At 40.9% G+C, this 14,112-nt stretch overlaps 1 protein-coding gene across 9 annotated transcripts in view; it reads right to left on the bottom strand.

The window, feature by feature from the left end:
• KCNJ15 (potassium inwardly rectifying channel subfamily J member 15) overlaps positions 1-14,112 on the bottom strand; it is an 83,072-nt gene that overhangs the window by 50,691 nt on the left and 18,269 nt on the right. The window contains exons 1-2 of one of the 9 annotated variants that reach the window (XR_004442171.1): positions 4,044-10,115; positions 3,658-3,797 (exon numbers count right to left, since the gene is read on the bottom strand). The exons of 3 other annotated variants lie outside the window; for them this stretch is intronic. The gene's annotated coding sequence lies outside the window, so the exon portion shown is untranslated. Of the gene's footprint in view, positions 1-3,657; positions 3,798-4,043; positions 10,116-14,112 lie in introns of those variants that run through there. 5 more of the 9 variants (XR_004442173.1, XR_004442172.1, XR_004442170.1 and 2 more) reach the window with 5 other exon arrangements.

The following is a 14,112-nucleotide window of genomic DNA, read 5'->3' as shown; positions in this document are numbered from 1 at the left end:
AACAAAACCTGGGTTATTCTGTTGCTAAATCTTTCCAGTGTTCCCTCTGTAGGTCATCAGTCCTAAGGTAGTACAGACATGTCCTTCCACTCAACTGCTCCCTACTATAAACGATCGGGTGGCTGGCACATGCGTGTTTTGTATCAAAACGCAAACCTTTGTCCTTCTCCTGCATCTTCTGACGTGAGCATGATCATGTGACCCTGATTCATCTTTGTATAGTGGCTAAAATATCTGGAATTGTGTGCTTTAGAATTTTACTTCTAGAAGCATGAACTGTATTCTGGAATTAGGTCAAGTGTGAACTTCTGGATTCAAACTGGATGGTGGTGGCATTGGTTTATTGATCTCTTCTCTAATTAAGGCACAATGCCCATCAAGACAAATGCAGATACACAAACTCCTCATGGAGCTCTGACCTTTCCCTTGTGAGAACAGCACAGGTGTTTCTGATTGAAATTCTCGCTGGGAATGTGACAGAATTCACTATGTGTATTCCAGCTGCATTATGATGAGTGGAAATCCCCCTATTATCATCTGAATTAATCCAGAGACGTGTTCCAGAGGCTACACTTGTCAAGTTCAACTTTCTTGCCTGGCCTTTTTATCAGAAATATCTGTTCTCTCATTTTTTTTCTTTCATTTCAACAGAGTAATATTTAGCAAATAAAACTTCTTAAATGGAGAATTGAGGACATAGAGGGAGAGAAACTAAGTTATAACTTATAAATAAAGGTTCAAAGAAAGAATTTGCATTTCCTAAATGTTTAGAAACCCTTATTTATAAATTATAACTTAGTTTCTCTCCCTCTCTGCCCTTAGTTCTCCTTTTAAAGGTGGGAGCAGGCTCCCTGTGTTCCTTTGGGGAAGATTTAGCACTTCTTAGATTGCTTGTCTCTGGAGCTACTACCAGATCATACTGCTCCTCACCTGTCTGCAAAACTGGCACCAGGAAGTTACCTGAACCAGGTGTGTTGGGTCAGACCTGTCTCCCTCCAGGGCACTGCATCCTTGAGGGGCATAGAGTAAGGCCCACCCTTGGTTCACTTTGTTCTAGATCCAGACCTGCCTGGCCTTATCCCACCATCAACTGCACCAAAATTCTCACTCCTGAGGTGGCTTTTATGAGATAAAGGTAAAGGAAAGAAAGGAGAGAAGACAGACAATAACCTCTGACTGACTTGCCTCTTGTATTTGCCCATGAATAAGCAACAAACTCATCTTTGCAGACATAAAAGTTAATATTAACTCATGTAATAGGTTTCTGACAATTTTCGGTGTGAGATTATTTTTACTTGAAAGAATTAAAACAACACATTTAGAGATACACGATTTAATCTGGGGTGCAATGGTTGAATTGTTGCAGGGAAAAAAATAACGATAGCTGTATGACTTACATATTAAAGACTGAAGAAAATGACTAGGGAGGTGTATATGCCCTCAACACGCATTCCCAAGGACCAGTCATTTACAGTTTTGTCATGCTTACAGCTCAGTCTCTGGACTGTTAGGTTGGCTCTAAGACTCTGACGCATCCACCACGCAACTACATTTCATAAGCAACCCTGAACTCTGAGGCAAAGTATGCAAAAAAGTTCGTGGGTTGCTTCGAGTCTCTAAACAGATGAGAGGAGATTGGACAGGAAAGGATATTTCAAGGATTTGGCATGTACTGATTAAATCCGAATAACTTTGCCTCTCTATTCCATGTCTAAAGTCACATATTGGTGGGTTTTCTTGTACCAAGTATGTCATTGTTATTCAGGTATATAATTGCACACACACACACACACACACACACACACACACACACACACACACACGCCCCAAGAAAGCACAGCCCTTTCGAGATTTCCTCGATGCAGAAGCAGAGTGAGGTTGTGCTGAGCCTTGTGGGAAAGAGCCCGGAGACCTGCTTTTGTTGGCTTCTCAGGTTTGCTGGCATATGCAGCCTGGGGTCTTGCTCTCTTTCCCCCCAAAACACTGGCTGTCTGCACTGGTGAGAAGTGTGAGGAGAGGAAATTGGGGAAATAAGACTTTCTGTAAAATGACCACAACTGTTAGGGGGAGGAAGGAGTGGAAAGATGGAGAGGGGACGTTTTAGAAAAATGTGTTTTCCTTAAGCAACCAGAATCACAAAGTTCAACGAAGGCAATTTCTCTAAAACTCCCAGACTATTTATACATTTATTTAATTCAGTGAAGAAAGGTCTGTTTCGTTATTTGATGAGCGTTTCTGACATGCTGCTACTGACAATTTGGTTAAACTCTTCTGCTCTTCAGTATTTTGGGAAGACTTGCCTTGTTACCTCTGGGTGGATGGTCATTTATTATATTAACAGTTAGAGAAGGAGAAAAACTGCTAAAAAGTAAAACCCTAGAAGGTATGGAAAGAAAGAACAGCGCCCGGGGAAGCTGTGTGTGAGGTAAGTGCTTACTTACTTAATTACTCGGCTGGAAGTGTCTCTGATACTGTATTTAGTTTTCACAAAATGATGGTATTTAAAAATGTATTATAGCTTTATGGGACACTTTTCTTTTGATTTTTAGGACAATTTTAAATAGGAGAGAATTTGTCACCTAAGGCTATTACTACTGATTGTTTCATATTTGTTTAAACATTCATGAGAGGACAAAATAAGATAGGATTGGGGATAACAGTTGATCATGCATGCATGTGAGTGTGTGTGTGTGATCCTGAGGTTGCAAAAAAAATAGATACTAAGAATCACTTGGATTTTTTTTTTTCCAAAATCCCTCTTACAGGTTAAAGGGAAAAAGATTAAGATATGTTCAGATAAAAATAAATCTAAACATTTGAATTAATGGTACACATTTTTGGTCTTTAGTTTTCCAGTTAAATACTACATTCGTTGTAAGTTTTCTAACCTGTGGGTTAAAGAAATTATGAGGTCAATAAACATCTATTGAACAATAAATTCTTATTTCCTTCAAGCGACTAAATGCGGAAGTACAGAGGAGACAAACGTTGGCGTTACAGGAGCAATGTGGAAATTTCACCCAGTATAACATTTATTAGCTGAGGATAGTCTAAACTCTCACGAAATTACACACAGATTAAAAAACATATTAATCATGGGTCGTGAACACAGTTCATAATGTTTCCAAAGTCAGGATTGTTTACATTCCATACACCTACCACAGAAAACTTACATAACTTTTCTTATAAGGATAGGTAACAGATTTTACAATATTCCAGCGAGGTTTCGCCTTACGGCAATCCAAACTGATTTCCCCACTGACAAAGGAAAGTAACTGCTTCAGAATTAGCCAAAGAACTATGCAATCGCTGAAAATCAATAACAAACTTGCTCTGACAGACCCTTGCAAAGGGAAGTCGGAGTAATTCTCCTGCGAGCTAGACCCCCGTAGACCCACAGCAAACAAGACAACATCTGGATATTGTTTCACGAGCAAGAATAAAACACTTTTTTTATCCCATCATTAAGTAAAATCCCATTTTCCACATGCAAACAGCACTTGTAAATTCCCCCAGATAAGCACGGGCGTCTTGAATGATTTAAATAAGTTTTAAAAGAATCAAATGTTTTCATTACCTTTAGAAGTAAAGTTTTTCAAAAATACCTCCAGCATGCCACATGCCCCAGATTTGACATAAGCACTGTGTACCTCTTACCTGCAAAGACGGAAGAGTGCAGACTCCTGGCTGGATGGGGAGTTATGTCAAGTCAGAGAAATGCTCAGTCCTGACAGGTTGCCTTGGGAAAGATAGGTGTTTAGGGTTCCTCAAAATGAAGAAAACTCTCTCACTGTTCACTGTCAGTCAAAAACAAGTTGGTACAAGTTTGAGTAAGAATTACCTGGAGAACTAAAGAGAGAAAGAAAGAGATTGGGAGACATTGGGCAGACGAGGGAGGGACAAGGAAGGAGGGAGGGAGGGAGGAAAGGAGAGAAAGTGAGAGACAGAGAGAGAGAGAGTGGGGGAGAAAGAGAGAGAGAAGGAATCTGAGAAAGGAGACCATGATGTCAGCATGTCTTAAGGTCTTAAGGAAATCTACAGACCAGCACAGGATTCTAGTGGGCATCCAGTCCAGGCTCTCCAAACACCTGTGCGAAAGAAAACTGATGCCTTTTAAAGAATGCCAGTTAATCTTTGAAGAAACTTGGGCCATTCTTATCAAAGCTTTTTTAAGGTCCCTTTGGCTAAGTAAACTATAAATAAATAACCAGATTACCTTTTCTAACAATCTCTCCTTTATCCCATGTTTTCTTTTTCTCTTTCCTCTCTCCTCCCCAAATGAATATTAACAAAACCTCTTGCCTCCTGGGGGAATCAGAACGAACCCATACAGACTATACCTATATTAAACATACTTAAGCAAAGTGCCACAAGGGAAACTTATGTTTTTAGCTCAACCCTCTTATTGAGCTGATTTTTCTTCCATCACCCCTACTTTCCCTGATAAATATATTTTATATATATATATGTGTGTGTGTGTGTGTGTGTGTGTGTATGTGTGTGTGTATAAAGAAGTTGAATAGGCACGGGCAAAACTGGGTTCTTCTGGATCATGGAAATTGGGCTTGGGGATATGTGTTGGAATCTGGGTTCTAGCATTCTTGCATAGTCTGGCATCTTTATGAGAAATGGTCAGAATTCCATCCTTGAAGCAGGCTTCTAATGGAAGATCTCTGCAAGCAGAAGCAGGAAGCTTCTTTCGGGAATGAGGTTATATGTCCATCCTACGCAAAGTGACTCTTGCAGCCACCACATCAAGGGAGGCCAGCCCAAGGCTTATGTGCTCTCCTGGCCTTCTCATAGCCAGAGTGCATGCGGACCGTGTTCAATCCTAAGAGATGGAATGGATTTTTCACAAGTACTTCCCCTAGAGAGAGCCCTCTACACTGGTCCAAATGCAATGCCAAGAGACACAAAGGGTTTCTTTCCCATGGGAGACAATGATACATCCACATGTCCCCTGCCCAGGCACCTCGGTGGGGCCAGGCCACCGCATCTGGTTTGACATAGAGCAGACAGGGTGAGGAACGCCTTGCTTCTGTTGGAAATGAATGATACTTCCTCTCACCAGAGTACTGGGCTCCGCAATTCACCCCAAGTGCAGCTGCTGCTGCTCTGGGTGCTTGAACTAAATGGGAGCTGGAAGGGATGGGGTGTCATTCTGCCTTTAGGAAGGAAGGGCTGAGACCTCCTCATTTTCTCACCCTAATCGTTCCATTTCTGTTTTCCCAGTGGAGATGGTATGCCTCAGTCTCCTTCTCTTTTGCCCTTTCCCTGGAAGCAAGAGACTCCTTTTCAGCCTGGGAGCTTAAATGGTGGCCCTGGAAAGCAGACACTGGGCTCCCAGGGGTTTAGGGCAGGAGGATGAAGAAGCCACACAAGATTTGGACTTCTTAAAGCTGGTGCAGCTTTACTCCAGCAGTCTAGAATCAGATAGTTCTCCCGCGAGGATATGCTAAAAGTCTCATAGGAAACGAGTAAGCACAGAGGTGAAGAACGATGAAAGAGGGAAAACTGAGAAGTAAAGGATCTGAGTATATACCAGCTACTCAGGTGGGATGATTTGCAGGGGCTATTTCCTCGGCCTGGAATGGTCCCCTCTGGCCTTCATTCACCGAGCTGACTCATTGTTCAGGTCCTAGCCCGAATGGCACCTCCCGTGGGAGGTCCTTACCTGATCTGGTCCCGATCCAACTCCGTGCCCCAAGACTCCCTTTTGTTGTGTATCTCACTTACCACTGCCTGAAGCAGCCCTAAAGCTTTTCCGTTTACCGTCTGTGTTCCAGTCTAAAGCTCAATGGTACCTGTCTCGTTCACCAAACATCTTTCCAGCAATATCTGGCACATCATAGTCCCTCAAAAAATATGCATATTTGTCAAGTGGGTTGATAAAAGATTACATATGGAAGATATGATTTGTTACCATGGAACTTTAGCTATCTCCTTATATTTAATCTGTATATCCAGCTTCAGCTTTACTTAATAAACTAACATTTGAACACCTTTTTTCAATTTGTAAAACACTGCCAGAAATGTTGTTAATTCCATGCTCAGACCAAAATGTAGGCTTGATTAGTTGTATTTTAAGGGCAAGGAGATGGAAGCCAAAGAATGTAAGTGATTTGTGCAAAGTCACACAGCTACAGAGTTGTTTTGAGCTCTTTTCACTTTCAGTCCATGCATTTTTCATCATTGTACATTTTTCTTAAATTCTTATATTTTGAGCACACACATGCATGCGTAGCTTCTTCTCAGCATTGAGTTACACACTGCATGAATTATAACCATAGTTTAATACTCCTGGAAGTTTTATTTCTTGCAGGACCATAAGCAGTAGAGCAGATACTCATTTATAACAATCTTAAAGATGACGGAAGGAGAAAATGAATCCAGAGTAGCATAAATACATTTTAAAGTTTAAATGCTAAGACAAAGTTCTTGATTTTTGGTGATGTTTACCTGTTTTTGTTACTTTTCATTTGGTGATATGTCAACAACTAGATTTTGAGTCTGCAGATCTGACAGTTTACCAAAGGAGATGAGACATTATAAATGTATGACTACAGGGTTGAGCGGTGAGTGGGGAAATTCTAAAATGTGCATCTATGTGACTTCTGTCATAAAGGCTGGGCCTTGTTTAGCATGCTTTAACAACTGAATGATCTAAGTACTTCTGGAAATTTCTGAAGCTGACTAAGGGAAATATGACAAACTGTTAATCCTGACAAAATAATATTTTCTACCATCCAATCTCTCTCTCATCCAATGAGTAAAATCTGTTTCACAATCTGGTTCTAAAGAGTAGAGCGGGAAATCTACTGTATAAGATTACATGAAATAACATAGCTAATCATTTCACAATTGAACATGGTTAATTTTACTGACCTTTTAGCCAAAAATAAAAACAAATATAAATGACTGTTCAGCAAATTGTGTTTCTTTCTTTCTGCTCCCCCACCCCCATCTCTACAGTTAACTGAAAGAAATACTCTTACATGTGTCAAATTTGCATAGAAAATACATAGAAGTCTGAATCTTTCTACAAAGATCTGAAAAGACATCTGAATACCGGGCAGAAAAGTTAAAAAGGACCAATTTTTTCAAGAGAACTGTTTCCCAAGAATAATTTCCAAAAAAGAAAAAAAAATTGCTATAATGTTTCCAATCCTCATCTTGGCTTGAATCAAGACATAAAAAACCTTAAAGTGTGATGAGAGGGAAAAAAATATTTTTACCTTGGAATAAATTCTATTTAAGTTGGGTTAGATATGGAGCTATTTATGGAAGCTTACAACAGTTCTTAAAACTTCATCAGACTCTCCCGTGAATCTAGCAGCTTAACAAGCTCTCCACAGGTGCAGCATGATATGGCCAGCTGTCTCCAGTTTGTTCTCACCATCCTTATCCTAGAAGTATTGAAAATGATCCCTTGAATATAGGTGAGTCTTGAAGAATAACGTGTACCCCTTGCCCGACCTCACAGGCCAGAGGTGAGGACCTACTTGCCTTTGGGTCTTTCTAGCAAGAAGCTTGCCTAGGAAGCCACAAAATTAAAATCTTGTCTGGGGTTAGATTATATGGAAGTAGACGTTGAAACAAAAATGCACACGCAATTTATTAAAGTAGTACTCCCAGGAGGAACCCAAAGTGGTGTGGGGAAAGCAAGTCAGCAAGGGAAGAAGCCAGGGTACAATTTTAGGACAAGGACAAGACCCAGTCCCTGCCTAATCCTGGGGAGGGAGTTCTGGAGTGAAAATAGCATCCTCGGTAAGAGAGCTGGGCTTCCGTGATGCTGCCCATCAGTCTTTGACTGAGAGTAGAAAGGAAACATGCAATTTCCCAAGGGCTCTGGCTTCCTGCATCCACAACGGAAGTGGAAGCGGCTCCCATAGCCCAAGGGCAATCTTATGAAGATGGTGGTAGGGGCAGCAGGCTGTTAAAATTAATACACACACAGCAGCACTGGAATGGGCTCTGAGAAGCAGTGCAGAACATTCACAGGGCTTGGGGCAGACTCCCAGCAGCACTGGCTACGATGGCTAATCCTGTGAGTGCTGGAATGTTTTCCAATCCATGGTGCGGGTGCTGTCACTACCCCTAACCATCGCTCCCCACTCTCTCCATATTCCCATCCTCCTCCACTCTGTCAGTTTCCCAATTGTGGTTGGGAAATCATGAATTTCAGCACTAAAATGTGGAATTCCATTTAAGATACACGAGATTTTATTATGCATATGGTCTTTTCCTCAAAATGCCAGGAGAATCCTAGCAGGGCTTTCTTGTTACTAATAGAAACTTTTGTTATTGGAATCATGTCAATTTAGTTTGATTAGTAGCTAAATCAGATGCCTTCTTTTTGCTGAGTTACAAAGACCCTCCAGTTCCTCAACCGGAGTAAACTGTATAGTTCAGCAGAAAGATGGACAAATAGCTAACCATGATATAGTGTGATAAGTGTTATAGGACCATAATATTCTAGAAGCCCACAGGAAGGGGAATTGACTCTACCTGGGAGTTTGAAGGTAGCCTTCCAGAGGTGGGAACAATTAAGTGCAGGCCACAAGATTTCCATAGGTGGAGACAAAGTAGGGTTGTTGACATTCCAGGAAAAATGAAGAGCAAATAATTAAAGATTATTTAAGTAAAGATTAAAAGAGCCAAGTGATCTGACCTCTGGGACAGCTTAGCAATGTAACTCTAGCCTTAGCCTCATGGAGTTTAGACAGCAAGAAATCACAAGAAAAATGGCTTTGGTTATAGAATCGCCTGTCTTCCCTTGTCCCTTAGCTTTCCCTTGGGAGAAGCAAATGGGGCTGAAAGCAACCTCCAGCCTCCCACTGGAGGCTTCCCCATCTTCCCACCACCTGCCACCCTCAACACAAAGCGTTCCTCCTCAGGAAGACATGGAAGCTATTTCATCGAAGTTCTCCTTAAATGAGATGGTTCAAAAATTATCCAAAAGTGCAAAACTTACTTAATAAAAATGTTACCTTCAAGTCATCCCTGTGTAAGGTGACCAACGATCCTGGTTTTCCACTGACTGCCCTGGTTTTAACACTTAAAGTCCCGCATCCTAAGAAATCCCCTACTCGCTGGCAAATTGCGATGCTGGGTCACCCTATTCCTCTGTGTGTCCTCAGCTCTTTTGAAGTCAGCTGTTAAATGTAATAAAAAATAATTGGAAAATGAAAGCATTAATACAGGCCTGATATCCTAATTTGTTAGCACTGAGTGCACATTTGCCATGGCATCTGTAACATCTAACTTTGTCAGGAGGGAATGTATATACTTAAAAGCTGGGTGCATGAAGTGCCCACCTTGCTCTATAGAGGCTCCGTATGGAAGTGTCCTTTAAACTTCTACTGGAGTTAGTTGGTGACTCTAGGTCCCTATCAGCAGCATGGCTTCAGAATTGAGAAACTGTGAAGCAACCACTGACATGAACCCAAGGGTGATCCGGTTTCCTCTTGCTTTATTCAAATTGAACTTTATTCCTTTACTGTTGTGGGTGCAACCTTACACCACATGTTAAATACACACCGTTTGTGCCTGGTTCACCTCAGACAGGCTTTTACCAAGTGAACTATTTTGTGGCAATTCCCATCCAAGAAGGGATATGATAATGACTGTTTTCCACCGTTGACAGTGTGGGCTGGCAAATAGAAAAGCAGTATCTGCTAAGTATAGTTACCTTCTCCAGCCAACTGCAACCAGAGAAATCCCGCCTTGCTTTGAAAGCCTCACTGGATCATTCATCAGGCAATGTGTGGCGTGCTGGCTTGTATTACCCCCACCTCTTCTATTGTTGTCTTATTGTGGTTTAACTCTGAATCAACTGTACAGGGAGCCTCCTAGGCCAGACGGTGAGGTATGTGTGCCGTGGACCCTATCTCTACCAGATGGCCAGACACATTGTCTTACATACAACAGATTGACTTTGAACCCAACACTCCAAGACCCACTTTACAATATTTGAAATAGAATATTACAGAAAATGCAATTATCACCTTGAATAATTTCAAAGATCAACTGGGGAAAACAAAAGTAGTGATTCATTCTACATTTCCTTCCATTTTCATATTTTAGCAATTGGTGCTTGATTGATGATCAATCACACATTTCAGCTTTAAAAACATTGACAAACCTGAGAGAAACAAGAAATGGGGAATGGATTCCCTATTTAATAAACGGTTCTGGGAAAATTGGCTAGCCATAAGTAGAAAGCTGAAACTGGATCCTTTCCTTATTCCTTATACAAAAATTAATTCAAGATGGATTAGAGACTTAAATGTTAGACCTAATACCATAAAAACCCTAGAAGAAAACCTAGGTAGTACCATTCAGGACATAGGCATGGGCAAGGACTTCATGTCTAAAACACCAAAAGCAACGGCAGCAAAAGCCAAATTTGACAAATGGGATCTAATTAAACTAAAGAGCTTCTACACAGCAAAAGAAACTACCAGCAGAGTGAACAGGCAACCTACAGAATGGGAGAAAATTTGTGCAATCTACTCATCTGACAAAGGGCTGATATCCAGAACCTACAAAGAACTCAAACAAATTTACAAGAAAAAAACAAACAACCCCTTCAAAAAGTGGGGAAAGGATATGAACAGACATTTCTCAAAAGAAGACATTCATACAGCCAACAGACATGTGAAAAAATGCTCATCATCACTCGCCATCAGAGAAATGCAAATCAAAACCACAATGAGATACCATCTCACACCAGTTAGAATGGCAATCATTAAAATGTCAGGAAACAACAGGTGCTGGAGAGCATGTGGAGAAATAGGAACACTTTTACACTGTTGGTGGGATTGTAAACTAGTTCAACCATTATGGAAAACAGTATGGCAATTCCTCAAGGATCTAGAACTAGATGTACCATATGACCCAGCCATCCCACTACTGGGGATATAACCAAAGGATTATAAATCATGCTGCTATAAAGACACATGCACACGTATGTTTATTGCGGCACTATTCACAATAGCAAAGACTTGGAATCAACCCAAATGTCCGTCTGTGACAGACTGGATTAAGAAAATGTGGCACATATACACCATGGAATACTATGCAGCCATAAAAAAGGATGAGTTTGCATCCTTTGTAGGGACATGGATGCAGCTGGAAACCATCATTCTTAGCAAACTATCACAAGAACAGAAAACCAAACACCGCATGTTCTCACTCGTAGGTGGGAACTGAACAATGAGATCACTTGGACTCAGGAAGGGGAACATCACACACTGGGGACTATCATGGGGAGGCGGGAGGGGGAGGGATTGCATTGGGAGTTATACCTGATATAAATGACGAATTGATGGGTGCTGACGAGTTGATGGGTGCAGCACACCAACATGGCACAAGTATACATATGTCACAAACCTGCACGTTATGCACATGTACCCTAGAACTTAAAGTATAATAATAAAAAAAAATCACCGAGCCAATGGAATATATGCCTTTCAAGGTGACAATATCAATGGACAGACCAGGTGTTTGATTCTACCTGCTGGATTCAGGCATGCCCTTCATCACCAAGTTCCATCAAACTGTCTGAAGAATGTGAACCTCCAGATCCCTCCTGTCCTGATATTTGTTGCTATGACATTTCAATTCCTGAGCATAGATCAGGCCTCTTTCACCCTTTTCCAAGTTTAGTTCTTGGCCTCTGGAAGAGCTAGCTGGGTGCACACTGCATGTTTTATGGCCCTTTATTTGCTCCAGCATGTAGTGATATTATTAGGCTATAACGTCCTCATTTGTAACATCCTGAAACACTTCCCTATCAATCCATATAGTTTATCCCTCTAATATCCACACAGAAGAATGTCATTCAAACCCTAATTCTGCACCAATACCCTTCTTTTTACCTGGTATCAGTGCAAGAGGGCCTAGGAGAAGTCCCAGGTCTCATCTTTGGTATTTATTATTAGCAGGAGAACTGGGTAAACAACTAAGTTTTTCACTTTGGGAGCTTTCCCATTGCAAAATTGTACCCTTTTGCCAAATATTCTAGTTATTGTGGAAAAACTGAGCAATGCAAATTGGCTAAGTTATGTAAAATGAAAATCTCAGCCGAGTTGTCATAAAAATCTAAGAGACTTCACACTGAAGAACTAGCAGGAGTATAGAAAGGGGTGTTGTGAACTCAAACTCTCGACTATTAAATCCCACCTATTCCTTATCAGCCCTAGCAAGGCACAGGGGCTAATTCAACAAATATTTCCTAGAAAAGCCACAGCAAATATATTAAGCTAAAAATGAATTCGAAGAGAAAGTTGTCCAAGATCATCTTACTCTATCGTTGCGCTTCAGCTTATCAAATGCGCACGTAGAGATGACGGAGACTCCAGCTGAAAAAGAGGTGATAAAGAGTACCTAATAACAGGGTACTGGTTTTTCTTATTTTTCTTCTCCTTGACTGTCAGACCTGAAGAATAAAAGCTAGAGAATTATGACTGAGCCAAGGTCAGGCTTCTGAAATTGAAGTCATATATGGACTAGACATGCAGCAACTGTATTTTCTTTCCTTCTTTATTAAGAAAAATTCCTGGAGTTGTTTCACCTCCATGGATTTATTCCTGATCACATGCTGGAGAATATTTCCTGTCTGTCATTCATTCTGTTCCATTGGCTTTGGTTTGCCCTTGTGGTTACCCTAACTCAGAGTGAAAGTTGAGTTATGACTGAAAACTCACCTCTGCTCACTTCCCTTCTGAAATCTGTGTGTACTTAGTAGGCAGCAGTAAATCTAAAGGTGCAGCCTTACCATTTATCAATCAGTAAATAACATATATCACCTAGTACACACATCAGAAAGAGTACTTGGGTTATCAATTTAAACAATCATTGCAATCTCTTGGGCAAACGTCATTATGTTTTGTTTTTCAAATTGGTATGTCTTATCTTGCCAGTCAAATCTCATTTTACAGTGTGGACACCAACAGCAAAATTGAACTGAAGTTGTAATTCTTGCCTTGGGACACTGAATTGTTACATTCTTTCTTCCTGGCAAGGAGTAAAGTCCATTGGGGGTGTGAGGGAGAAAAGTAGGTTTGGTCTTAGCTGTGGATTCAAATTCTAAAGCTGCTACTTACTAATTCAAAGACCTGAGGCAAGCGGATTGACTTATCTGAGATGGTTTTGCACCAGTGAACTGAGAAAAACAGTTTACCTCCCAGGGTCCTTACACAGTTTGGAGAAGGGAGGAACACACATGCACCACGTGTGTTCTGTCAGAAGACATCAGGGAATGAAGTTCCATGGTGAGGGGCCAAGGTGGCCCACATCAAGGTCCTCTTCCTTATGGTTGCACTCCGACAGGGAGCTCCCTCGGTTTTACCTGAAAACTCACCTCTAGGAAGGATCATGTGCAAAGTCATCTTATAATACAGGAGTTCTCATCTCCTCTCATGTTTGAATTGTGGGACACAGAAGCCATGCACTTCAGTTCCTTCAAGATCTGCTGTTTTCACTAGAACGTATGCAGAGATCCTGAGCTGCCTTAAAATATCTTAAACAATTTGCATGCCCTCGAAGTGCTGCTGCACCTCCCAGGGAGAGCAATGTAGGTACTAGGCTTTTCTGAATCTTATTCTAGTTATTTTATCGTCCAACCACTTGAGTAGTCAAATAGTTTAGATTACTTGAATAAATATAATTTAATTAGTTTGTTCCTAGGAAACCAAGTTTTATCATGCCAGTTTTCCTGAAGTGCCTTGCATCGTACTGATAAGCTATAAGGTTTGTGCCACTTAGTTAACTTTCTTGGCTTTTATAGGATGTATGTATTCCCAGCAATCAAGTATGAGAATCTATCTCCTATCTTGGTTACAGAACTTAACGAAATATTTGTCGCTGCTCAGTTACCCCTTCTGTTCTTCATTTGTTGATGAAGTGCTTACACCACCTGACACTGAATCGAGTACCAGATATAATTTCTGTGCTGCTGTGTGAAGGTGCAAAGATATGTCTGCTATTTGCTGTTCCTTGTGATGTGGTGTGCTCTTACTAGCAATAAGTTTACTGCTAGTAGAAATGCACCTGGATGGGGTGAACACTTTTGGAAACAATAACACTTGTCAGTTCACTGAGTCCTAG

Source organism: Trachypithecus francoisi, unplaced genomic scaffold (genome assembly GCF_009764315.1).
Source record: "Trachypithecus francoisi isolate TF-2019V2 unplaced genomic scaffold, Tfra_2.0 Lachesis_group14, whole genome shotgun sequence".
In the NCBI taxonomy this organism is placed as follows: Eukaryota; Metazoa; Chordata; class Mammalia; order Primates; family Cercopithecidae; genus Trachypithecus; species Trachypithecus francoisi.
Note: the sequence above shows the minus strand (reverse complement) of the source record. Positions and strands in the feature narration are given on the sequence as shown.